General features: G+C 45.1%; 1 protein-coding gene and 3 long non-coding RNA genes across 5 annotated transcripts in view; 3 read left to right on the top strand and 1 right to left on the bottom strand.

The window, feature by feature from the left end:
* FGF1 (fibroblast growth factor 1) overlaps positions 1 to 26954 on the bottom strand; it is a 283447-nt gene that overhangs the window by 67629 nt on the left and 188864 nt on the right. The window lies entirely within an intron of this gene.
* LOC146072351 (uncharacterized) lies at positions 264 to 1050 on the top strand. The gene is made up of 3 exons (XR_014473082.1): positions 264 to 501; positions 668 to 770; positions 937 to 1050. It is a non-coding gene; the product is annotated as an uncharacterized LOC146072351 (long non-coding RNA).
* Positions 1239 to 1881, top strand: LOC146072350 (uncharacterized). Its single transcript, XR_014473081.1, has 3 exons — positions 1239 to 1332; positions 1499 to 1601; positions 1768 to 1881. It is a non-coding gene; the product is annotated as an uncharacterized LOC146072350 (long non-coding RNA).
* Positions 2758 to 5415, top strand: LOC146072349 (uncharacterized). Of its 2 annotated transcripts, XR_014473079.1 has the most exons (5): positions 2758 to 2995; positions 3162 to 3264; positions 3431 to 3544; positions 3991 to 4094; positions 5093 to 5415. It is a non-coding gene; the product is annotated as an uncharacterized LOC146072349 (long non-coding RNA). The 2 variants fall into 2 exon arrangements; XR_014473080.1 differs by lacking the exons at positions 2758 to 2995; positions 3162 to 3264; positions 3431 to 3544 and adding an exon at positions 3735 to 3826.

Genomic DNA, 26954 nt, shown 5'->3' with positions numbered 1-26954 from the left:
TTCTTCGCAGGGTTAGAGATTCGTCAGAGAACCTGGCAGGAGTAGATATGAACTTACTTTTGTTTTTTTTTCCTTTTGCTTCACGTCCATCACGACAAAACCAGAGGGAACAGGAGAAGACGTCGGCACAGAAGCGTGCAAGGGTCCAGCCTGGGTCCAGCCTGGGAAGAGAAGAAAATGAGGAGGCTGGCATAGGGCTATCAAGGGAGCTGAATCGGGTAAGTTTGTTGCATCAACACACAAGCAAAGAGGGTACACTTTTTGTAGGAAAGGGGGAGTTAGGGAAAGGTAAAAAGAGATGGTAACAGGGACAAATTTTTAAACAAGATACTATAGTGCCCATAAATAACTTAGATTTTGTTTGGGGGGGTTGCATCCTTCAAGCCAAGACCATCCAGAGGGAACAGGAGAAGACGTCGGCACAGAAGCGTGCAAGGGTCCAGCCTGGGAAGAGAAGACAATGAGGAGGCTGGCATAGGGCTATCAAGGGAGCTGAATCGGGTAAGTTTGTTGCATCAACACACAAGCAAAGAGGGTACACTTTTTGTAGGAAAGGGGGCTTGGCAAGTATAGAGGGTCAGAGGTAGAAGAGAACCTGGCAGGAGTAGATATGAACTTACTTTTGTTTTTTTTTCCTTTTGCTTCACGTCCATCACGACAAATCCAGAGGGAACAGGAGAAGACGTTGGCACAGAAGCGTGCAAGGGTCCAGCCTGGGAAGAGAAGACAATAAGGAGGCTGGCATAGGGCTATCAAGGGAGCGGAATCGGGTAAGTTTGTTGCATCAACACACAAGCAAAGAGGGTACACTTTTTGTAGGAAAGGTGGCTTGGCAAGTATAGAGGGTCAGAGGTAGATGAGAACCTGGCAGGAGTAGATATGAACTTACTTTTGTTTTTTTTTCCTTTTGCTTCACGTCCATCACGACAAATCCAGAGGGAACAGGAGAAGACGTCGGCACAGAAGCGTGCAAGGGTCCAGCCTGGGTCCAGCCTGGGAAGAGAAGAAAATGAGGAGGCTGGCATAGGGCTATCAAGGGAGCTGAATCGGGTAAGTTTGTTGCATCAACACACAAGCAAAGAGGGTACACTTTTTGTAGGAAAGGGGGAGTTAGGGAAAGGTAAAAATAGATGGTAACAGGGACAAATTTTTAAACAAGATACTATAGTGCCCATAAATAACTTAGATTTTGTTGGGGGGGTTGCATCCTTCAAGCCAAGACCATCCAGAGGGAACAGGAGAAGACGTCGGCACAGAAGCGTGCAAGGGTCCAGCCTGGGAAGAGAAGACAATGAGGAGGCTGGCATAGGGCTATCAAGGGAGCTGAATCGGGTAAGTTTGTTGCATCAACACACAAGCAAAGAGGGTACATTTTTTTTAGGAAAGGGGGCTTGGCAAGTATAGAGGGTCAGAGGTAGAAGAGAACCTGGCAGGAGTAGATATGAACTTACTTTTGTTTTTTTTTCCTTTTGCTTCACGTCCATCACGACAAATCCAGAGGGAACAGGAGAAGACGTTGGCACAGAAGCGTGCAAGGGTCCAGCCTGGGAAGAGAAGACAATAAGGAGGCTGGCATAGGGCTATCAAGGGAGCGGAATCGGGTAAGTTTGTTGCATCAACACACAAGCAAAGAGGGTACACTTTTTGTAGGAAAGGTGGCTTGGCAAGTATAGAGGGTCAGAGGTAGATGAGAACCTGGCAGGAGTAGATATGAACTTACTTTTGTTTTTTTTTCCTTTTGCTTCACGTCCATCACGACAAATCCAGAGGGAACAGGAGAAGACGTCGGCACAGAAGCGTGCAAGGGTCCAGCCTGGGTCCAGCCTGGGAAGAGAAGAAAATGAGGAGGCTGGCATAGGGCTATCAAGGGAGCTGAATCGGGTAAGTTTGTTGCATCAACACACAAGCAAAGAGGGTACACTTTTTGTAGGAAAGGGGGAGTTAGGGAAAGGTAAAAATAGATGGTAACAGGGACAAATTTTTAAACAAGATACTATAGTGCCCATAAATAACTTAGATTTTGTTGGGGGGGTTGCATCCTTCAAGCCAAGACCATCCAGAGGGAACAGGAGAAGACGTCGGCACAGAAGCGTGCAAGGGTCCAGCCTGGGAAGAGAAGACAATGAGGAGGCTGGCATAGGGCTATCAAGGGAGCTGAATCGGGTAAGTTTGTTGCATCAACACACAAGCAAAGAGGGTACACTTTTTGTAGGAAAGGGGGCTTGGCAAGTATAGAGGGTCAGAGGTAGATGAGAACCTGGCAGGAGTAGATATGAACTTACTTTTGTTTTTTTTTCCTTTTGCTTCACGTCCATCACGACAAATCCAGAGGGAACAGGAGAAGACGTCGGCACAGAAGCGTGCAAGGGTCCAGCCTGGGAAGAGAAGACAATAAGGAGGCTGGCATAGGGCTATCAAGGGAGCTGAATCGGGTAAGTTTGTTGCATCAACACACAAGCAAAAAGGGTACACTTTTTGTAGGAAAGGGGGCTTGGCAAGTATAGAGGGTCAGAGGTAGAAGAGAACCTGGCAGGAGTAGATATGAACTTACTTTTGTTTTTTTTTCCTTTTGCTTCACGTCCATCACGACAAATCCAGAGGGAACAGGAGAAGACGTCGGCACAGAAGCGTGCAAGGGTCCAGCCTGGGTCCAGCCTGGGAAGAGAAGAAAATGAGGAGGCTGGCATAGGGCTATCAAGGGAGCTGAATCGGGTAAGTTTGTTGCATCAACACACAAGCAAAGAGGGTACACTTTTTGTAGGAAAGGGGGAGTTAGGGAAAGGTAAAAAGAGATGGTAACAGGGACAAATTTTTAAACAAGATACTATAGTGCCCATAAATAACTTAGATTTTGTTTGGGGGGGTTGCATCCTTCAAGCCAAGACCATCCAGAGGGAACAGGAGAAGACGTCGGCACAGAAGCGTGCAAGGGTCCAGCCTGGGAAGAGAAGACAATGAGGAGGCTGGCATAGGGCTATCAAGGGAGCTGAATCGGGTAAGTTTGTTGCATCAACACACAAGCAAAGAGGGTACACTTTTTGTAGGAAAGGGGGCTTGGCAAGTATAGAGGGTCAGAGGTAGAAGAGAACCTGGCAGGAGTAGATATGAACTTACTTTTGTTTTTTTTTCCTTTTGCTTCACGTCCATCACGACAAATCCAGAGGGAACAGGAGAAGACGTTGGCACAGAAGCGTGCAAGGGTCCAGCCTGGGAAGAGAAGACAATAAGGAGGCTGGCATAGGGCTATCAAGGGAGCGGAATCGGGTAAGTTTGTTGCATCAACACACAAGCAAAGAGGGTACACTTTTTGTAGGAAAGGTGGCTTGGCAAGTATAGAGGGTCAGAGGTAGATGAGAACCTGGCAGGAGTAGATATGAACTTACTTTTGTTTTTTTTTCCTTTTGCTTCACGTCCATCACGACAAATCCAGAGGGAACAGGAGAAGACGTCGGCACAGAAGCGTGCAAGGGTCCAGCCTGGGTCCAGCCTGGGAAGAGAAGAAAATGAGGAGGCTGGCATAGGGCTATCAAGGGAGCTGAATCGGGTAAGTTTGTTGCATCAACACACAAGCAAAGAGGGTACACTTTTTGTAGGAAAGGGGGAGTTAGGGAAAGGTAAAAATAGATGGTAACAGGGACAAATTTTTAAACAAGATACTATAGTGCCCATAAATAACTTAGATTTTGTTGGGGGGGTTGCATCCTTCAAGCCAAGACCATCCAGAGGGAACAGGAGAAGACGTCGGCACAGAAGCGTGCAAGGGTCCAGCCTGGGAAGAGAAGACAATGAGGAGGCTGGCGTAGGGCTATCAAGGGAGCTGAATCGGGTAAGTTTGTTGCATCAACACACAAGCAAAGAGGGTACACTTTTTGTAGGAAAGGGGGCTTGGCAAGTATAGAGGGTCAGAGGTAGAAGAGAACCTGGCAGGAGTAGATATGAACTTACTTGTTTTTTTTTCCTTTTGCTTCACGTCCATCACGACAAATCCAGAGGAAACAGGAGAAGACGTCGGCACAGAAGCGTGCAAGGGTCCAGCCTGGGAAGAGAAGACAATGAGGAGGCTGGCATAGGGCTATCAAAGGATGACACATTGGGTAAGTTTGATTTACTTCCTATAATTTTTTTTTCTTTGTTGTATTTAAAAAAAACACACATATATATTTATTTATTTAGCAATGTCAATGTGAGCACATTTAGGGCCTTATTCAGATCTGATCAAAGTACAATATTTTTCCAAAAATGGGTAAAAGCATGTGCAGTGCCGTGGGGCATATGTAACATGTATAAATTTATATTGGTGTTTTGTTTCTGTGCAGGGTAAATGCTGATTGCATTATTTTTAATCTAAAATTTAGATGGCATTTCCAAAACACTCAAATCAGATCTGAATAAGGGAATTAATGTTAATTTTTAAAACCAGTGTTAAAATACAGTGGTGTGTCTAGTGCCAGACAGGATAATGGGCCTTCAGATCAATATGGTACTGCGTGCATTCACACGCATTATCAATGATAGTCGTCTGTGGGTATCTGCGCATGTGCAGGCGTATGATGCGTGCACGCACCCTGGGGGGGGGGGTAGGAGATGGGCGGGGGCATGGGTGTTCTCATGGTAATGAGGCAGTGATGCGGGTGTGGGGGGCGGGTAGCTGACATCACTGTGTCAGCTGCCCGCCTATATCCACGCCAGTGTGCACACAAATGTAAGTAACTGAAGTCACTTCTATATGCGTGCACGCTAAACATCATTCGATAGTCGGTGACCATCGAAAGATGTAGGTGGTTACCCGAGCCATACGAATTGATGTCTATGCAAAATGTAAATTCACAGCTGATCGGATGAAGACTCAGTTTAAGGGGGGGGGGGGCTTTCGCCGGGCGGGGTTTGGTGGACTCGCAAGGCTGCGAATTCGCAGTCTTGCAAATAAACATGAGTAAACCACCCATCTGTAAGGGACTATCACAAAGAAAACTGCCTGAAAGATTGGTCCTCAGACGTACCATTTATATATGCGTGTAGAAATTTGGGACAAGAACCATCAAGTATTAATGCACAAGTTAAGCAGTAATTTACTTTCTCTTTTGTTTTGCAGCTCATACATTACAGAAGAAATGAAGTATATGAAATACATGATGCCAAAAAATGATTGAATATAGTTTTGAAAGCAAATGCCGAACCATAATTATTATTATTATTATTATTATTAACACTTTGTTATATAGCGAGTACTTATTCTGCATGTCTCACATTAATGAGAATGAAACAATGTTTATAAATATGTATGTCTTTAGCGGTTTATGGTTAAAGGTTACACAACAAAGATGCCATAATTGATTTCAAATGACTTGAATATAATAAAATTGCACCCATATTTGATATAAATGTAATATAATAAAAAGCAATTCTATCAATTTACATGTGTCTGGGTATATTTTTGATTATTGTAAGTGATTGATATGAGATATATAATGTAAAAAAGTGGGTTATTAAGTTAATATTAACTATATAAAAATTTTTGGGATTATGATTATTGTACACGGTGTGATTTACTTTCTCTATATATTAAGGTGTACTGTCATTACATAGATCAGGGTTAGCCAAGTATATGAATCGAAAGCTAACAATAGTTTTGTTTCCAGACCAGATGGTTGCTGCACAGGTGTAGTCATTACTCAATGATATATAGATGACAGTTTCCTGCATCTATATATCATTATTAGACAACACTTAGGTGGACAATCATTAGGGAGACCACTGAAGGTCGACCGGGTTAAAGGTGGACATGGTTTTAGGCCGCCAGTCATTAGGTCGACATAGGTTTTTTGTGCCTACAGGCGGTATTTTATGCCCTACCATCCACTATGGCGTGGCGGGAGAATCAAAGTGTGCCGAGTGTAACGATGCACCGTGTCCGAATCATAGAAAGCAATTGCAGGGGCTGTGGTGCAACTCCAACTGTGTACATGTCGACATTTGGCTTTAAAAAACACATGTCGACATACAATAATTTCGACCTTGGCCCATGTCTACCTTTTCCCATGTTGACTGTCTACCGAAGTGTGGTTTAACAGTTGTACGGTAACCCACTGACTGATGATAGAATTTGGAAAATCTAGATTGGTAAAGAACATAAAAACTACAAACAGATTCTAACTAATTTAAATACAGTTGTCCAAATTAAAAAATATATACATTTAAGGGTAAATAGATACCACCTTAAAAGGTTATTTAAATACATCATACTGACCAATTGCAAATCAAATATTTAAGTTTGGATCAATACCATCATAGTAGAATACTTGGGGATTTTACAATAGTAAAAGTTAATGCAGATTATTTTCTTAGTGGGGGGGGGGGGGTTTAAAACATTCATATTTTACTATTGTTAAAGGTGAGAAATGTAATGTATAAGTATATGAATTAGAACGTTTACTTACCATAAATTTGAATTCACTGTAATGGCTTGGCTTCCTTTTTAACTTCAGAACTTTAAAATTAGAACTTGAACTTGATGAAGATTAACTTGAAAAATAATTATCCAAACATATAAACTTGTAGAAAAAATTTGAAAAACAATGTCTTTAAGGGAATGCTAAGTGATGTCCAATGGCACCAAGATATTCCAGTACAGGGACATGTCCATACTGTGAAACACAACGCTGAATTGCCTCCTCACGTTCTTTCAAGTCTCTCCTTGGGGGTGTTCTTGCAACATTCAGAACTACCTTCTGGATAAAACTCGCTGTGACTTTCTGTTCTTTATGTAAAAACGTGATGAGCTTGTATACACCAAACTTTTTTTCGCTAAGAATTATGTTCCATCTGCGATGCCAACCCTCCAACCTATTTTGGGTTCGGGGTATTCCAGCTAACATTGAGTCATAGATGGACCATATTTTTGGTGGAAAAAGAGGTGGTGACCGGGTAAGGCTTCGTGTGCGATCTCTTGGACGTCCCAATACATATGTCTCCTCAAAATAAGTTAACACGGGGGAAGCAATTGCAGGCATTTCCCCTTTCAAAACTTCAAAAGCAGCTGGAATGTCATCTTCCGGTAGAAAAGCAAGTGCTTGTATGCTCTTTAATTTCAATGCAAGTGCATAATCCTTTGCATAATCACCTGCAAGTCCATGTGCTTGAATCTTTCTCCAAATGTTTTGGGAAAGATGAAAGAGGCAACACTTGTGTGTGCTGCTTGGAAAAACATTCTTTGAAGCTCTGATTGCTGAAAGTTCGAAATCCGTTATTATATACGTTGGGGAAAATGGCATTCCCAAATCAGTTGCAATCTCTTGAAGTTCTTCAAAAAATCGTAAATAGCATTCCTCATTCTTGCTGCTTAACAGTCCATAAACAAGCGGTAAAAAGCGCTGTGATGTTTCATGTGTGCCAACCATTGCATGTATGGAATAGATCTGGCGAAATAATGTCGGGCAAGTCTTGAAAGTTCCGTCCATTACCCAATACTGTGCTTCATGGAGCTTCCGCAAGTTCTCTTCTGTACTAAATAAAAGTACCCTTTCATCACCAACTGTACTGTCCCTTAACAAAAATTTGGTATCCTCGATGTATTCCAAATTATGAGGAACATTAATGTCCTCCAGGATGGTGGGTTCGGCAGGGCAATCTTCCCTCCTTACCCTTTTTACTAATTGACGAAGGGATTCCCGGTTGGGCAAACACATAGCACTTGTAGAAGGCATATCCGCTGTTACATTTTGGATAATTTGTGATGGTTCCTCGGTGGTATCCCTGGCACGTTGCTTTATCGCTGCCTTAGCAACGGCCACAATTGTCTTCTCCGGTCTGGGAGCATGAGTATGCTCACCGTGCCTATTAAGTTGGTGAACTCCGGCCACAATCGTGGTTTTGGCGTAGGCTGAACAAGGGCCTGTTGTTCTTTCTGTGCAGTGCCAATAGACGACGTCTCCCTTCTGCTTATTCTTGGCAAGTAGATAGCCGTTTACGTTGAGTAACATTCCTCTCCGGGACGGAACAAATGTAAATTCGGGCTCGGGTGCTGGTGCTGGTGATATTATTGCTGCTGCTGCTGCTGCTGCTGCTGCTGGTGCTGGTGCTGGTCTAGATTCATCTGCCATCTTAGAAAAAATAGCTGTAGCTGTACCACAGAATACTTGATCCAAAATTTCAAATATGAATCCGGGACATTGAATGTAGGTATTTTTATAGTGTTTGAAATGGGCGTTAGTCTTTCGAAGTTAGAAAAAAACCTAACCCAATGAAAAGGCTTCATTTCAAAAAGTGGGCGGGTTTAAAAAGTGGGCTGGTTTAAAATTAGCCGTTACGACTTGAACAAGTACTGTAAATTGGTTTGAAAATAAAATACGAAAATGCTGAAAATGTTTGATTTTAGTTTAGAGGGCAACTTTAGGGTGCAACATGGGTGAAGGAGGATGCCAGGTGCTAACCCAATGAAGGGGTGATAATGCGGGTATCAGTGCTAGCATAGAGGTGAGCGGTACCGCTTCATTATGCTACTTGTGGTACTAAATTACAAGGGACAGTCGGGGGAACACTGGACATCTGTAGGTATCGGGCGCATCTAATATATACAGAAAAAGGGATGTCAGGGTAGAAATTTGTGGTGTCTACATGTACACAGCTATGGGTACACTTAGGGGTGCAGCATTCAAAGTGTTGAACTGTGGTGAATGCGGATGCCATGGAACCTATTACCGGATAAATCCAGCCTCCCCAACGTCTCACAGCCTCCCGTCTACATTCAGTCGCATAGCTCCACTCTAGCGCTTTGCCTGGCTCTATCATGACTGTGGCACTACAAGTGCCAGAATGACATGGCACTGCGGAGCACTGCAAACACCAATTACACCGTAAAGCATGAAGGATTGCACCCATGGGATCCTTCCATCTGCCTAGCTGACTCCCCAAGCCTAACACTAATGAATGGGTGTGCGGGTATCACTGCTAGCATAGCGGTGAGCAGTGCTAGGGCATTATGTTACTTGTAGTACTATATTAAAAAGTAGAATAGTTTCTGAGGTGTAGATAAGTCTATATATATAAAATGGGGTGTACAGGGCAAGATTTGCGGCGTCTAAATGATTCTCCGAAACAAAGAAATCAAGGTGTATTGTAGGTACAGTAAACATGAATACAATTCGATTATAAAAATTCAATTAGCAGATGAGAAAATTATGTGAGCCCAGTAGATATGCAAAAGACTGAGGCGCCAGGAGTATGACACATGCTTTGTTTAAGCTACCTGTGATTACACTTTGATTACAATAATGATATTACCAAACTCAAAAGATATCTGACCAAGATATAAAATATTTCTTTGAAGATATCAAAAAGACTAAGGCACCAGGGTTATGACACATGCTTTGTTTAAAGTCACCGTGAATACACAGATTAAAATAATTATATTAGCAAAATCAAAAGACATCTGACCCCAGTGTCAAGATATAGAACCGATTTAGGCGCCAGGAGAATGACCCATGCTTTTAGGAGACATGATTTTATAGATAAATTGGTGTAGGCTGGCACAAAACATTTTTATTTATTTTTAAATTTCTTTATTAAAGCGCGCACATATTCCGCAGCGCTTTACAGAAAATATATGAACATACAAATCAGTCCCTGCCCCAGTAGTGCTTACACTCTATATTCCCTTCCCCGTGTGCACAAACATGACATCACATCAGTCCCTGTCCCACTGTATTCCCTAACACATGTAGGCAAACACATTTGGATCAAAATAGGGGTAGCGGGCATATAAATGTAGACGGGAGGCTGTGTGACTGTATGGGGAGGCTTGGGAAGTCTGCATTTAGCAGGGAATGGGGGTGCCGTATTTTATGGGTGCAGCGAGGGAGATGGAGGGATCCCAGGGGTGGAGGCCTTCCTGGGTGAGGGTTTAATGGGCGTGTGCGGCGCTGAAGAGTGGCAGGTCATTCTGGCACTTGTGGTGCCACAGTGATGATAGGCGCCGGCAATGCGCTAGAGTGGAGGTAGGCGACTGAATGTAGGCGGGAGGCTGTGTGACTATGGGGAGGCTTGGAAAGTCTGCATTTAGCCGACAATGGGGGTGCCGTATTTTAGGGGTGCAGCTAGGGAGATGGAGGGATCCCAGGGGTGGAGCCCTTCCTGGCTGAGGGTTTAATGGGCGTAAAGCATGAAGGATTGCACCCATGGGATCCTTCCATCTGCCTAGCTAACTCCCCAAGCCTAACACTAATGAATGGGTGTGCGGGTATCACTGCTAGCATAGCGGTGAGCAGTGCAAGGGCATTATGTTACTTGTAGTACTATATTAAAAAGTAGAATAGTTTCTGAGGTGTAGATAAGTCTATATATATAAAATGGGGTGTACAGGGCAAGATTTGCGGCGTCTAAATGATTCTCCGAAACAAAGAAATCAAGGTGTATTGTAGGTACAGTAAACATGAATACAATTCGATTATAAAAATTCAATTAGCAGATGAGAAAATTATGTGAGCCCAGTAGATATGCAAAAGACTGAGGCGCCAGGAGTATGACACATGCTTTGTTTAAGCTACCTGTGATTACACTTTGATTACAATAATGATATTACCAAACTCAAAAGATATCTGACCAAGATATAAAATATTTCTTTGAAGATATCAAAAAGACTAAGGCACCAGGGTTATGACACATGCTTTGTTTAAAGTCACCGTGAATACACAGATTAAAATAATTATATTAGCAAAATCAAAAGACATCTGACCCCAGTGTCAAGATATAGAACCGATTTAGGCGCCAGGAGAATGACCCATGCTTTTAGGAGACATGATTTTATAGATAAATTGGTGTAGGCTGGCACAAAACATTTTTATTTATTTTTAAATTTCTTTATTAAAGCGCGCACATATTCCGCAGCGCTTTACAGAAAATATATGAACATACAAATCAGTCCCTGCCCCAGTAGTGCTTACACTCTATATTCCCTTCCCCATGTGCACAAACATGACATCACATCAGTCCCTGTCCCACTGTATTCCCTAACACATGTAGGCAAACACATTTGGATCAAAATAGGGGTAGCGGGCATATAAATGTAGGCGGGGGGCTGTGTGACTGTATGGGGAGGCTTGGGAAGTCTGCATTTAGCCGGCAATGGGGGTGCCGTATTTTAGGGGTGCAACGAGGGAGATGGAGGGATAACAGGGGTGGAGGCCTTCCTGGGTGAGGGTTTAATGGGCGTGTGCGGCGCTGAAGAGTGGCAGGTCATTCTGACACTTGTGGTGCCACAGTGATGATAGGCGCCGGCAATGCGCTAGAGTGGAGGTAGGCGACTGAATGTAGGCGGGAGGCTGTGTGACTGTATGGGGAGGCTTGGAAAGTCTGCATTTAGGCGGCAATGGGGGTGCCGTATTTTATGGGTGCAGCGAGGGAGATGGAGGGATCCCGGGGGTGGAGCCCTTCATGGATGGGGGTGTGCGGCGCTGAGCAGTGCCAGGTCGTTGTGGCACTTGTGGTGCCAGCAGGGCCGGTGTGAGTCATGTTAGGCACCAAAGTAGGGAAGTATGCCTCTAGGGAAAGTGTGGGGGAGGTCTCACATGTTGCACAGCAGCCATCTGCATTAAGTACAAGAGGGATGCTCACGGACATGCTAGTATTTTGGAAAGTCCGACTTTAGCGCCCCACGAGATCGCGGCACCCTAGGCAGCTGCCTACTGGGCGCGGCAGTCATGATAGGCGCCGGCAATGCGCTAGAGTGGAGGTAGGCGACTGATTGTAGGCGGGAGGCAGTGTGACTGAATGGGGAGGTTTGGGGAGTCTGCATTTAGCCGGCAATGGGGGTGCCGTATTTTAGGGGTGCAACGAGGGAGATGGAGGGATAACAGGGGTGGAGGCCTTCCTGGGTGAGGGTTTAATGGGCGTGTGCGGCGCTGAGGAGTGGCAGGTCATTCTGACACTTGTGGTGCCACAGTGATGATAGGCGCCGGCAATGCGCTAGAGTGGAGGTAGGCGACTGAATGTAGGCGGGAGGCTGTGTGACTGTATGGGGAGGCTTGGAAAGTCTGCATTTAGGCGGCAATGGGGGTGCCGTATTTTATGGGTGCAGCGAGGGAGATGGAGGGATCCCGGGGGTGGAGCCCTTCATGGATGGGGGTGTGCGGCGCTGAGCAGTGCCAGGTCGTTGTGGCACTTGTGGTGCCAGCAGGGCCGGTGTGAGTCATGTTAGGCACCAAAGTAGGGAAGTATGCCTCTAGGGAAAGTGTGGGGGAGGTCTCACATGTTGCACAGCAGCCATCTGCATTAAGTACAAGAGGGATGCTCACGGACATGCTAGTATTTTGGAAAGTCCGACTTTAGCGCCCCACGAGATCGCGGCACCCTAGGCAGCTGCCTACTGGGCGCGGCAGTCATGATAGGCGCCGGCAATGCGCTAGAGTGGAGGTAGGCGACTGATTGTAGGCGGGAGGCAGTGTGACTGAATGGGGAGGTTTGGGGAGTCTGCATTTAGCCGGCAATGGGGGTGCCGTATTTTAGGGGTGCAACGAGGGAGATGGAGGGATAACAGGGGTGGAGGCCTTCCTGGGTGAGGGTTTAATGGGCGTGTGCGGCGCTGAAGAGTGGCAGGTCATTCTGACACTTGTGGTGCCACAGTGATGATAGGCGCCGGCAATGCGCTAGAGTGGAGGTAGGCGACTGAATGTAGGCGGGAGGCTGTGTGACTGTATGGGGAGGCTTGGAAAGTCTACATTTAGGCGGCAATGGGGGTGCCGTATTTTATGGGTGCAGCGAGGGAGATGGAGGGATCCCGGGGGTGGAGCCCTTCATGGATGGGGGTGTGCGGCGCTGAGCAGTGCCAGGTCGTTGTGGCACTTGTGGTGCCAGCAGGGCCGGTGTGAGTCATGTTAGGCACCAAAGTAGGGAAGTATGCCTCTAGGGAAAGTGTGGGGGAGGTCTCACATGTTGCACAGCAGCCATCTGCATTAAGTACAAGAGGGATGCTCACGGACATGCTAGTATTTTGGAAAGTCCGACTTTAGCGCCCCACGAGATCGCGGCACCCTAGGCAGCTGCCTACTGGGCGCGGCAGTCATGATAGGCGCCGGCAATGCGCTAGAGTGGAGGTAGGCGACCGAATGTAGGCGGGAGGCTGTGTGACTGAATGGGGAGGCTTGGAAAGTCTGCATTTAGCCGGCAATGGGGGTGCCGTATTTTATGGATGCAGCAAGGGAGAAGGAGGGATCCCAGGGGTGGAGCCCTTACTGGGTGAGGGTGTAATTTGGGTATGCAGCGCTGAGCAGTGAGAAGTCATTGTAGCACTTGTAGTGCCAAGTTAGAATAGTGCTTTACAACGGGAGTATAGCGGCGTGTAGATTTAGACAGATATGGGTGGATTTAGGAGTGGTGCAGCGTTGACAGAGTGGTGATGTAGGGTATTGAGCAGGGTCTCATTACCATCATGAATGGGTGCAACTACAGTACAGTAAGATGTTAAGCTATTAACGGTCGACCTTGTGTTCGGCGACCTAAATAAGTTCGACTTATAAACGGCCGACCTTTCACTCGTCGATGAAATAGCGTTCGATGTAATGCGGGTCGATCTTATGTTATTCGACCTAGTTGTTGTCGATCAAATAACTGTCGATACTTTATTTTTCGATGAACTGAGTTTCGACCTAATATTTATCGATGTTTGTATGTTCGACGTTTTGCGGTTCGAACTTCGTTGTATCGACCAAGTACTTATCGATATAAGGACTTTCTATGTACTGTGTGTTCGATGTTCAGTGTTTCGACCTAGATGTATTCGATGTAAGTTTGTTCGAAGTAATGCATTTCGAGCGTCCGTTAGTCGACCTAGACGAAGTCGATGTAAGCTTGGTCGATGTAAGGTAAGGTCGGCCTTGTTAGTTTGGCGATCATGTTAATATCGATGTTATGTTCAATTCGACCTAATATCTTTCGATGTAAAGTAATCGTCGACCAATGGAGTGTCTGTCCAGTGGAGTCGATCAAAGTAAGTTCGATCTTCCAGTGTTCGACCATATGACCGTATACCATACACACACACACACACACACACATATATATATATATATATATATATATATATATATATATACACACACAATATATATATATATATATATATATATATAGTCCAAAGTTCTAGCGTGTCTCCCAGGGGTCCCGGATAGAACAGAGAGCGGCACTCTGAGTGCCGCTCTCTGTTCTATCCGGGACCCCTGGGAGACACGCTAGAACTTTGGACTATATTATCTGATTGAGGGCACCACGGTAGCTGGCTTTATCGTCCGGAGTGCCGAGCAACACCAGAAAACTATATATATATATATATATATATATATATATATATATATATATATATACATACATATACACAGTATCCCATATCCGTATATCCATTATTCGAATTATTCAAAAAAACTTGTTTTTTTTTTTTTCAATAAATGCGTTGGTTGCATGGTGGAGGATACAGGGAGGGGGGAACCCGGCTGGGACTCGGGCACCGGGTGCCCCCCTCCCCCCATTGTGCGCAATGGCCGCGTCACACGCTCCTCCCTGTCACCTGTTTGCTCACCTCTCTGCGGAAGTCGCCTGACATCTGCCGACGGCCTGAGTGAGAAAGCCAGCAGTCTCAGTGAGGAAGAGCCAGGAGGGAGACTGTTACCGAAGGGACGGGAGCAGCTGCCGGGCTGATGGTGAGTGATAGTACCTGAAGGAGAAGCTGGGTGGTAGACGCTGCAGCGGCAGCCTGGCCTGGGTGGGACATGAGTCAGTTTGTGAAAGCCTGGCCACTGCAGTAGCCTGCACACTTCAGTATAAATATCATGTTGGAAAATACAATATATATATATATATATATATATATATATATTTTTATATATATATATATATATATATATATACCACTCTGCATCTCCCCTCTGTCACCCTACATCATACGCCACCCTGCGCCCCCCTCCCTGTATCCTCTGCCACCATGCAACCAATGCCACTCTGCATCTCCCCTCCCTGTATCCTCCATCACTTTGTAAATTACCTCCCTGCATCCTCTGTCACTCTGCGTTCCCCCTGATACCCTGCATCCTGTGCCACCATGTCCCCCTCACAATCTGCGTCCTATGCCATCCTGCGTACGTCCTCCCTCCCTTTGTCCTCAGCCACCCTGCATCTCCCCGCCCAGCATTCTACACCACCCTGCGTCCCCCCTCCCATGAACCTAATCTGCAGCCTGAGGGGCTGGGAACATAGCCAGCAGCTCAGAGAGCCACTAGCCATGCCCCCACAGCGTCACAAATGGGGCATGGCCTCATTGGAATAGGCCACACCCCCATACTGCTAGGCCACGCCCCTCCGGCACGCTGCCTCAAGATATTTCCCGGGCTGGTTTTAACCACTTGAGTGGTATGCCCGGAGATTTTCCGCAGCGGGCTGTCCCGGAAAATCTCCGGGCATACCACTATTATACAATAGGTGCGCGCCAGTGGTGTCCAGGTGTGCACCACTGGCGCAGCACCTCTACGCTGCACCCCCGACCAGCTCCAGCCCCCCAGTGTCCCCCACTGTTCCCCCCCTTGTACCTCTGCTCTGGCGATCGGAGCTTCCCCGACCCGCCCGCCCACCTGTCTGTCACTTTACAGTGACGTCGGCGGCAGGCTCGGGTATCGGAGCGGCTCGGGGGGACTCGGAAGCGCTCAGGCACCCGACTCCTCCCGAGCCGCGAACATCCCCCAGCCTGCCGCCGACGTCACTGCTAAATGTGACAGGCGGCATAGGGCTGGGGAGAGAGACAGCAGGGAAGCTCTGGCGTACTAACGCCGGTGCAGAGGCGAGGGGGGGGCTGGCTGCTTCTAGCCTTCTGTGGTGGGTTTTGCTGGGGCAGGATAAACCTGCCCTGGTAGGTTTGTCCTGCCCCAGCAAAACCCACCACTCAAGGGGTTAATTCCCAATCCGCCCCTGGTGTGTACACACCATTAGGCACACCTTTATTTTTCCGGACACTCCCAGAAAATGGCCCACAAATAGCGGCATCCTGTCAAGTTGTGACGGGATTGCAAAAAAAGTAATCCCTTATTTTTCTTGTTGTTTGGCTGCGCCCATGCACACTACGATCTGTACGATCAGTTGATAGATAATCAATAGCCTCGCAAATTCGCACCACAGCGAGCAGCTCTTCATAACCCCCACAGTTACTTGTTCTTTATTCCCACTCATATTCAGGCCCAATATATATTGATGGTTAGGTTTGGAAAATTACAGTTCTTTTCAAAAGTCTTCCAGAGCAGCAGTATAGTTAATATGAGAGCTGTGATTGGTCCACTATGTCAACTGCTTTTCGGTGCATACTAGTGTATAAAAATCACAGAAAAGTTGGTGTATTTGTTTCAAAGGACTCCATTTTCATTTTAATGTATGTTATATCAGTTTTACTATTTACCATGTTAATTTCAACATGTGTTATATTCATTTCACCATATTTCATGTGTAATGTACCATGTATCCTATCCATTTCACCATATGTCATATTAATTTGGCTATGTACTGTATTATATTAATTTCAGTATACTGGTATCACATTTATTTCACCATATCTCATATCCATGTTGCTCTATGATATATCCATACCAGCAGGTGTCACATTAATTTTATATAATATCCATTTTGTATTAATCATATCCATTTCACTATATCTATCCATGACATGTTATATCCATTTCCCTATGTTATTTTCATCTTGCTATGTTATATCCATCAGGCTACAGTATGTCATATACATCTGTTACAGTATATTTTATAACCAACCACTTTAATATGCTGCAGTATATCCATCTTGCTATATGCCTTATCCATTTAACTATAGGGGGAATTTAATTGAGTCTGATACATTTTCACGTGAAAAAAAAAAAAAGATTATTGGAACGTTATCTGGGAGGATACGTTAGCCACTATTTGAATTCCCCTCTATGTTACGTCCATCTTGCTATATACGGTATTACATCCATTTCATTATAATTTATATCCAGAAAGCATCTTTTAGCTATCATATCCAGAAAGCTGCAATTTTGAATTTTATGGCCACTTATATATTGCACTTGTCATTTGCATTATACAGTACGGCATATTTCAGCTGCTGTGTCTGTCTCAATTTCCAACCATACCTTTTCTCCCTGTGATCCTCATCTTCCTTTAACAGCAGTCTTCCAAACTTGGAAGCCTAGAGATGCCGACATTATGTACCAACCCAAAGCTCCTCCATATGTGACTGTGATGTTGTCAGACTGAGATGGTGTGTAACCGGTACCTTGCACTCTTGTCTCCCGCCTGTCTCTGTTAGTCAGTGGTTCTCCAACTTCATTCGCATGAATTCTGCGGGCAAAGGGACAAGGAACCCCAAAGAGCAACACCCCAACACACACAATAACGCGCTCACCACATGTGAGGATGGTGAGCAAATGTTTTATTAAACAGCACTGGATCACGGGTCACCGATGTAAGTAATTATGCAAGAACAATTGCCATAAATGGCAACAATAATGGTACTGATCCATCACAAGAATACCGTGCACGATGTGACCCTGTCACCACGGGCCGCAACCCGCACAGTACACTATACAGCAGAAGTAATTTAGCAATTGATAAGCAATTCAATCAATTAAAACCACAGGAGCAGGAATACATAATGAATGATACAAAGAAATACAGTAATTTAAGAATACTGTGCGCGATGGGGCCCACCGTGAGTATTGGGCCACAATTCGCACAATATGCTGCCACGTCAGGTCTCGTTTAACATTAACAGTAGGCACATTGATTACATTGATTAAAACTGTGCAACAGTGAGTCCCCAATAGGGCGTACTACTTCCCCTGAACTGCGCAGTTTACCCCTAAAGTTAGGTACCTCTGGCCTAGGTGCACCGAATATACCTCCAGGTGCGGTGTAGCAAACAAGTACTGGTGAATCAGGCTCGGGCCTGTACAGTCTTGAACTTGTCGCAGTGAGGCACTTAGTGGTGATGTACTTTAGCAGTTCCCTGTGGGCCTTACAGGTAAAGGCCTGTTTGGTGACCTGTGTAAATGGTGCCTTTGGTAGAGCAGATGGGTATCCACTGTTGGGCTGTGCACTCTGCTGGGATGGAAACCTCTGCTGGGCTCTTGGAAACCTCTGCCGGGCACTTGGAAACCTCATAGCATTGCAGCAATGATGGCTGACTTGTTACACATATGTAGTCCGGAGTTCCTGACTGTTTGCAGCTTTCTGCTGTTTTACACAGCGCCTGCGAGCAGGATGACACTGCGCTGCCTTGCGCAGTGTCATTTGAAGAGGTAAGTGCAATTTCTGACTGAGAGGGCTAATCCTCGCCATCAGTATTAGTGCAGGAGGAGAGCCATGGTTTCGACCATGTTGAGCATACTGAGGATCAGCACAGCAAAACATCCCAGGATGTGAGTCAGAGAATGCAAGCACAGAGAGTCTCCGCACAAAGGGCAGTATTCAATGAGAAAAATTTGCCGTGTTTTATGGCGAGTTTGTGCTTTTCTCGTGTTGGACTGAGAATTTTGGTCTCAGAAAGCTAACAACCCTATTCAACGTGCACTTCTCGCCGTCTTTCTAAGTGATTTTCGCCGTGTCTCTCCGTGTAGCAATTCTCCATCTTTTCATGGAGAAGTGGAATGTGAACTTTTAAAATAAAAGGTTTTTTGTTTTAATTTTGGTGTAAAAAAATCAGGAATTTTATTCTGTGAAAGGGCATGCTATTTTTATTCATGTGCTTATAGCACATGAATATATATTCAATTAAAAAATATATATATATATTTTTTTTACACAGAGCAGCCAGCAGGGGGCCGGGAGCCGAGAGCCGCTCATTAGATATTCATATATTCACTGCACCCGATCATTACATATGCACAATCGGGTACAGTGAATACCCGCTCCCCTGTTGGCTCTCCCAGGGGGCAGCCTGTGCTGCCTGGCTCCCGGGGAGCCCACCTCCCCCCCACATACGTTCTGGGGCAGGCAGGGAGACTTCCATCTCCCTGCCTGCCACCGTCCCACGGCTCCCTGCAGCGGACGCTCGTCCGCTGCAGGGGTTAAGATTCGCCGCGAGGGGCAACGAACCCTCCGACATTGAATACTGGGAGAGCGAGTGGCAGCCAGCCCTCCGGAATACAGCGAGTGTGCAGCGAATCCTAAACAGGATTCGCTGCACACGGTGATATTTTACATTGAATACTGCCCAAAGTCTGCTCTCTGCCCTCTTCAACACTCTCTCTGCTAGCTCTCTTCAAACTTAGGGCCAGATGCACTAAGCTTCAAAAGTGATAAAATGGAGAGTGATAACCAACCAATCAATTGCTGCCTGACATTTTTCAAACACAGTCTGTGACATGGCAGGTAGGAGCTGATTGGCTGGCTGTTGATCACTCTCCAATTGATCACTCTCCATTTGATCACTTTTGAAGCTTAGTGTTACGGACTTGGGTGTTACCCACCATTGGAGTCCGGAGACCGTGACGTGAGGATGTTGGTGTGGTGCTGCAGGAGGCAGGGAGCTGAAGATCAGGCGTGAGCCCGTAGCCGGGACCGCTGGTTAGAACGGCCACACTGACTCTGTTGGCCGTCCCGGGCAGGTGACCGCAGGCTGCTAGGCTTCTCCTTTAGTCGCCGCGTTCGAAGGAGCGAGTTAGGCCTGCTCCGACCCCGATGCAACCAGGTTTTAAGTGGGGACAAACCCATGGCGACCGTCAGGGACTGGACCAAAAGGAGGATCTAACTACCAGGGCCTATCTGGACTAAACACCCTAACTCACGGCACCTGGCCAAGGACGGGGAGCGTGACCGAGTCACAGGCACCAGAACACAGCAACAATGGGGCGCCACCAAACCAAACACACGCCAACACAAAAATAGTACTCTTAAAGTGACGGTACCCCAAAACAGGCGTAAACCCACAGTTGTGGGCCTCTCCGAACCACGGAGAGCAGAACAAGGATAATAATGATAATAACTAAGGAGAAAGGGCCGCTTGCCCGTAGGAATAAAGAATAAGGAACCAGGTTCCACTGGAGCACTTACGTGAACTGCCCAAGACTGGACACTGACCGCAGCAATCGGGCAGCTGGATAACGGCTGGACCATGGCTGCACGGTGACCGCAGAGACGGCAGCTGGACAATGGCTACACCACGGCTGGACGGTCCCTGGACTAGGACAGCAACGGGACAATGATATTTGATCCAGACTGCAGCCGGATAGGACACTTGACTGGACCCAGACTAACACAGGACAAGACTGTAAACAGGACCCAGACTGAAGTGAGAAGGACTCAGACAGAATCCAGACTGAATGGAACAGGAGCAGGACCTAGGACCAGAAAGCAGTAGATCTGCAGCTACCAGCACAGAAAACAGCAAGCTATAACTGGCAGAGATCCAAAGAAGAGCATGCCTTATCAAGGCCTCAGGTGATTGATAACACCTGGTGGATCTCCAGGCAGTCTCCCAGCAAGTGCTTGATTAGCTTAATTATCTCACAGCCTAGTGAATAAATTAAGCTCCCAGAACACAAAGCTGTAATGGCAACAGACCTGCCACTGGAGGCCACCAGTGAGTCAAAATGCCAAACAGAAACCGTCAGAAAACAAAACAGACTGAACCATTGAACCTGGCTCCTGACCTGGCCCACAGTCTCTCCCCAGCACCCACGCATCTCCACATGGTTTCTGGCTGATTATCAGCAGCCAGCACCCTGGGAGGACCAATCAGCAGTGTTTGTATGTACCAGTGTTCAAAAACCCAGGTAAGAGCCATTTTCCACTGCTCATCACCTGTGCTTTACCCACTAAAAAGCCTGGGTCATTAGGGATTTTTTTTCCTTGTAGCCGTTTCCACTGACATGAGTTCTGGGTCAACCCGGCAAAAACACAGGTTTTTAGACGGGCGAAAAGGGGGTTTAAGAGAACAGGCAGAGTATTAGTGGGAAAGCCCATGGAATGCAGTTTGACCACTCCTGTTCTATTTAAATTAAACAGAATAGAATCAAAAGGTTGGTTGTTATGCAGATTTTAGCATGCAAGCAAAAAAGATGCTTCTTACTGCTGGAAGGGTCAATGTTGTAATGTATAGTGTGCAGATGTATTAATTTATTGACACGCAGGTAAAATATTGAATGCTTTTGTATTTAGTGAAATACTGGCAAATGGGTTTTTATACTGAAATTTAGAATTGAGTGGCTAATTCAGTGTGATTCCTGGGTCGCTAATCAGAGAATTCATGAGTACCGCACGCATTGCACATACGCGAAGGGTAATAGCAACACAAAATGCATATGGATCTCAAACTCAATGCAGCTGACTACTAGAATCCCGTTTGTCGGCATATTAATTACATCCCGTTCAAAAAAACACACTTTCCCAATTAGAAATCTCTGCACATTTTAAACTTTTCCCATCTGCAATATAACATAGGATTTTCCTTTCTTTTTTTTATGGAATATTGCCCAGCATGTTTATATATATATATATATATATATATATATATATATATATATATATATATATATATATATATATATATATATATATTTTACATTTTCATTACATTTTTGCTTTAGCTGTCTATCTTTTCATTTATCATATTTATAAATTTTCCTATTTGATTTAACTTATATGTACAGTACTTGTGAAATTGCTTGTAGAAGTCCAGATCCAGAAAATCACATCTAGAAAGGCCACAATGCACTGTGCAGTCTCTTGAAGCTACGCTAATACATATCATCTCGCAAAGTGAAATCAAATTTTGCTCTTTCACCAACAGTAGTTAGAGACAATGCTGTTATTATCCAGAATCATGTGGACAGGCCCTAAACACCCATGTCTGGCCACTTTCATGGGACAATACTTTGGCTCAATCCATGTGGCAAAACATGAATTTTGCCTTAATCTGTGTGGCATAAAGTGAATTTTGACGCAATCCGTGTGCCATAGTGTGAGTTTTGGCTCAGTTGGTGTGAATTTTGGCTCATTCCATGTGGCATAATGTGTAATAGGCAAGTACAGTATAAGGGGGTTACAATTGTGTTGCATGATTTGTATAAGGGGTCAGCACGGATGGTGTAATGGTTAGCATTACTACCTCACAACGCTGAGGTCATGAATTCGATTCCCACCATGCCCCTAACTGTGCGGAGTTTGTATAGTCTCCCCGGGTCCTCCGGTTTCCTCCCACAATCCAAAAATATACTGGTAGGTCAATTGGCTTCCAACAAAATTAACCCTAGAATGTCTATGTGGGCGTGTACATGCGGTAGGGAATAAGATTGTAAACTCCACTGGGGCAGGGACTGATCTGAATGTTCAAATATTCTCTGTAAAGCGCTGCGGAATATGTATGCGCTATATAAGAAACTGTTAATAAAATAATTAAAAAAATAATATGGTGTGGTAAACTTAGGTGACCACATAAAAGGTGCTGAAATGTTGTCTACCAAGTTTCGGTTTTCAGTATTTTTTATGACTGGAGTGCTGCCTCACCCCACAAGTATCTTAGGACATCGGCATTCTGCGGGTGCACCTTTGAAGGGCACCGGTCCAATATATCTCCCTGCATTTTTCCTATGCCAGCCCCCTGCATTTTCCAGGCATATATTTAGTTGAAAGTATTTACACAACTAGAGACACACCCATGAGCAGACCACCCAACCAGAACACTGGTCACGCCCCCCACATTACTAGGTGCTGGCCACAACCCCTATTATTGCGCATAATAGGCCCTTGATCATTTTCAGCTCCAGGCCCATTTAGACCTTAATCTGGCTCTGCTTTGGGTGACTACCTAGACACTGTCAACTTAACATACCATACCCGCTTATTTGGTATGGGTCATAGAGTTCACACTATGAAGGTCGACATACATTAGGTCAACCACTAAAGGTTGACAGGTCGACACATGAAATAGGTCAACATGGCTAAGGCTGACAGTATCAGAAGGTCGACACAAGCATTAGGTCCACAATGGTAAGGTCGACAGTCAAACAGTCGATATGAGTTTCCCCCCCTTTTGTTGTTCCCAATGTCTACATATATCGTCATGGATACCGCATCAGTGTACCGCGTCCTCTCCCATGGCTCGCTGCCCTCGGCACACTATTATATTCACCTCCATGCCCTAGTTGATGGCAGGGTATGAAATAGCGCCTGTTTTGCAAAAAACTAAACGGGAATAACTCATGTTGACCTTTTGAATCTTAGCCATGTTGACCTATTTTTATGTGTCGACCTAAGCCCTGTCGACCTTTAGTGGTCGACCTAATGCATGTCGACCTAGCAACCGCATCCCCATTATTACCTTCACTTCTGATATAAGTAGTTAATTTTCTCAGTTTATCTGAAAACAGAGAGGAAGCAGAGACCTTCTGAGTGCTGTCAGTGTGACAAACAGCCAGCCAATCAGCTCCTGGCTGACATTTTTCAAACACAGCCTGTGACATAGCAGGCAGGAGCTGATTGGCTGGCTATTTTTCACTCTCAAATTTATCAATTTTGATGCTTACTGCATCTGGCCCAGAGTCCTTATTATTAATGCCGACAATCAATGCATGGAAAGGGAGACTTCTGCTGAGTATATTCAATGCACTCTTATTAGCCAGGACTTCCCCTGTGACAGACACAGTGGTGATATATAATCCCTCATGTTGAGGCCCAGCTTTTCACATGTGGCTGAGTATGGGCTCTGTAAAGTCACAAGTCCGTGACTAATTCAATTTGCTAGATAAATGCTTTCTTGTGCTTGCTTTTACACTTAGGAGTTATCTGAATATCTCCAATTAGTCCATCTACTTAGCACTGTTTCCTGTCAGGAAGGACGTTCCTGGATGGAGTTCTGGGCCAGCTGGAGCACTCTTGTCCCTCAGAGTTGATCAATAACCATACATGTGGTCCACATGGAAGTGCTCTGCACAATACTATTCAGATGGATGTATTAGGAAATATTAGAAGAGGGACACTTTGGAATATGATCTGTATTGTATTATGGCAAAAATATATATGCATTAGGCCTCTAACAAGTATACAAACAAGTACTGTATGCAGTGGCGTAACTATAGCCCCGCATCCCCCGCGGTGGCGGGGAGGCGCTGAGGGACTGTGGGCGCCGATCTGCGGGGCTATAGTTACTAGCCCTCCCACCCACCCAAGTAAATTTACACACCCCCCTTACCCCTCCGCATGCCGCCGCCGCATTCAGGGTCCCGGCCGCAGCGCAGATCTTGTCCTGGCTCCGTCTCCTCCTGCAGTTCACTTCTAATGAAAAATAACCATTAGAAAATGGCTGCCCCCTAACAGTAGACAGTTTTTGGGATGCTAGAGGAGGCGCGGGCCTCCTCTAGCATCCTTAAAAACTGTCTGCTGTTAAGGGGCAGCCATTTTCTGATGGTCATTATAGAACTGCAGGAGGAGACGGAGTCGGGAGAAGATATGCGCGGCGGGACCCTGAATGCGGTGGCGGCGGCATGCGGAGGGGTAAGGGGGGTTTTAACTTCACTTGGGAAGGTGGGTGGGAGGGCTAGGGGGAGGGGGGCCGCGCTGCCTATATCGGCGGGGGGGCAAAAAAATTCTAGTTACGCCGCTGACTGTATGCCTGTCACTACTGTTTTCCCTAGCATACCTCCCAACATGACCCTCTCCAGGACACAATGCTCTGTTTCTGGACTTCCCTCTGATTGAATAACTGCCATCACCTGTGTTGAAGCAGCTTTCCTATCAATTACCCTGTTCAACACAGGTGCTGCCAATCACACATTCAGAGGAAAATCCAGAAACAGAGCATTGTGTCCCTCCTGGAGAGGGTAATGTTGGGAGGTATGCCCTAGTCACCATCTAAACATACTGAACAACAGCACATTCTCCTTTCCGCAAAGCACTGAGAAGAGATAGTGCTAGAGTAGAACAAAATTGCAGAGGAACAAGAACTGCCATAACACAGTCACACAGTCATGCCCTCCCACGCTGTGGCTACCAGCTACGTAAATGCTTAGTCCCATTTGTGTAAGAAACCTGAGACATTGGGGCAGATGTAGTAAGCCTTAACAAGAGATAAATGCAAGGGTGATAAGGAGAGATAAATATCCAGCCAATCAGCTCCTTACTGACTTTTTTCAAACACAGCCTGTAACATGGCAGTTAGCAGGTGATTGGCTGGACGTTTATCTCTTTATCACCCTTGCATTTATCTCTTGTTAAGGCTTAATACATCTGCCCCACTATCATGTTACACCCCTTTTGTGCAATCTACATGTTCAATAGCAGACTATGGACCAGATGCACTAAGCTTCAAAAGTGATAATATGGAGAGTGATAAACAGCCAGCCAATCAGCTCCTACCTGCCATGTCACAGACTGTGTTTGAAAAATGTCAGCCAGGAGCTGGTTGGCTGGCTGTTTATCACTCTCCATATTAGGACTTTTGAAGCTTAGTACATCTGGCCTTAAGAGGACAGCAAGTAAGTGAGAAAGATTGTGGACACAGAGGAGTGAGGAGGGGGGTATATGGAGCACAGACTGGTAAAGATGGGGACTGATGGGGGTATGTTGGGTGCAAGCAGGTGTGCAAATGTGGGGCACGTGAGCCATGTATGGATGCGGAGTGAGTGGTAACCAGACTGGTAAGGATTTGGGCACGTGGGATACAAACTGCTGAGGTTTTCATGTGAGACATACCATATGTAAGGATGAAAGGGGCATTTGGGGCACACTGATGAGAATGTGGACATGTTAGGTACAAGTGTAGTATACGCATGTGCATGTAGAATATAGAAGGGGGAATGTCTGGGACATGGCATGAGTAGATCATAATAATGTTTTTGTAGGCAGGAAGCACAGGTCTGCAGAAACCTGAAGAGGTGGCACCTGGGCATGAAGAAAATAATGTCCTACTTATACAGGTTTACAAATGATCAAAGTGTTTAATAAATAGTTCCAATATTTTATTCATACCTGCAGCTCTGGCCATAATAAACCAAAGCCCAAAACCAGTAGTCAGAAATGAGATATACATAACATACCAGTAGTCAGAAATGAGATATACATAACATACCAGTAGTCAGAAATGAGATATACATAACATACCAGTAGTCCGAAATGAGATATACATAACATACCAGTAGTCAGAAATGAGATATACATAACATACCAGTAGTCCGAAATGAGATATACATAACATACCAGTAGTCAGAAATGAGATATACATAACATACCAGTAGTCAGAAATGAGATATACATAACATACCAGTAGTCCGAAATGAGATATACATAACATACCAGTAGTCCGAAATGAGATATACATAACATACCAGTAGTCAGAAATGAGATATACATAACATACCAGTAGTCCGAAATGAGATATACATAACATACCAGTAGTCAGAAATGAGATATACATAACATACCAGTAGTCAGTATTGAGATATACATAACATACCAGTAGTCAGAAATGAGATATACATAACATACCAGTAGTCAGAAATGAGATATACATAACATACCAGTAGTCCGAAATGAGATATACATAACATACCAGTAGTCAGAAATGAGATATACATAACATACCAGTAGTCAGTAATGAGATATACATAACATACCAGTAGTCAGAAATGAGATATACATAACATACCAGTAGTCAGAAATGAGATATACATAACATACCAGTAGTCAGAAATGAGATATACATAACATACCAGTAGTCAGAAATGAGATATACATAACATACCAATAATACGGGGAAACATTGTGCTGCTTTTGTTTTTTGCTCTAATTGTTTAAATGTTCTATGTAACTCGGAGAGAAGAAGAAATTGCTTAAATCATTTCAGAAATGAATAAAATAAGTATCTGCACAATTATCCACCATGGAACCATAATTCTTTATAACTTTAGGTGAGTACCAGAATATTTTTTTTCTGAGACCTGGCATCT

The sequence above is a fragment of the Crinia signifera genome, chromosome 4 (genome assembly GCF_055691185.1).
Source record: "Crinia signifera chromosome 4, ASM5569118v1, whole genome shotgun sequence".
Classification (NCBI taxonomy): domain Eukaryota; kingdom Metazoa; phylum Chordata; class Amphibia; order Anura; family Myobatrachidae; genus Crinia; species Crinia signifera.
The sequence above is the reverse complement of the archived record's forward strand: the minus strand, read 5'-3'. Positions and strand labels throughout refer to the sequence as shown.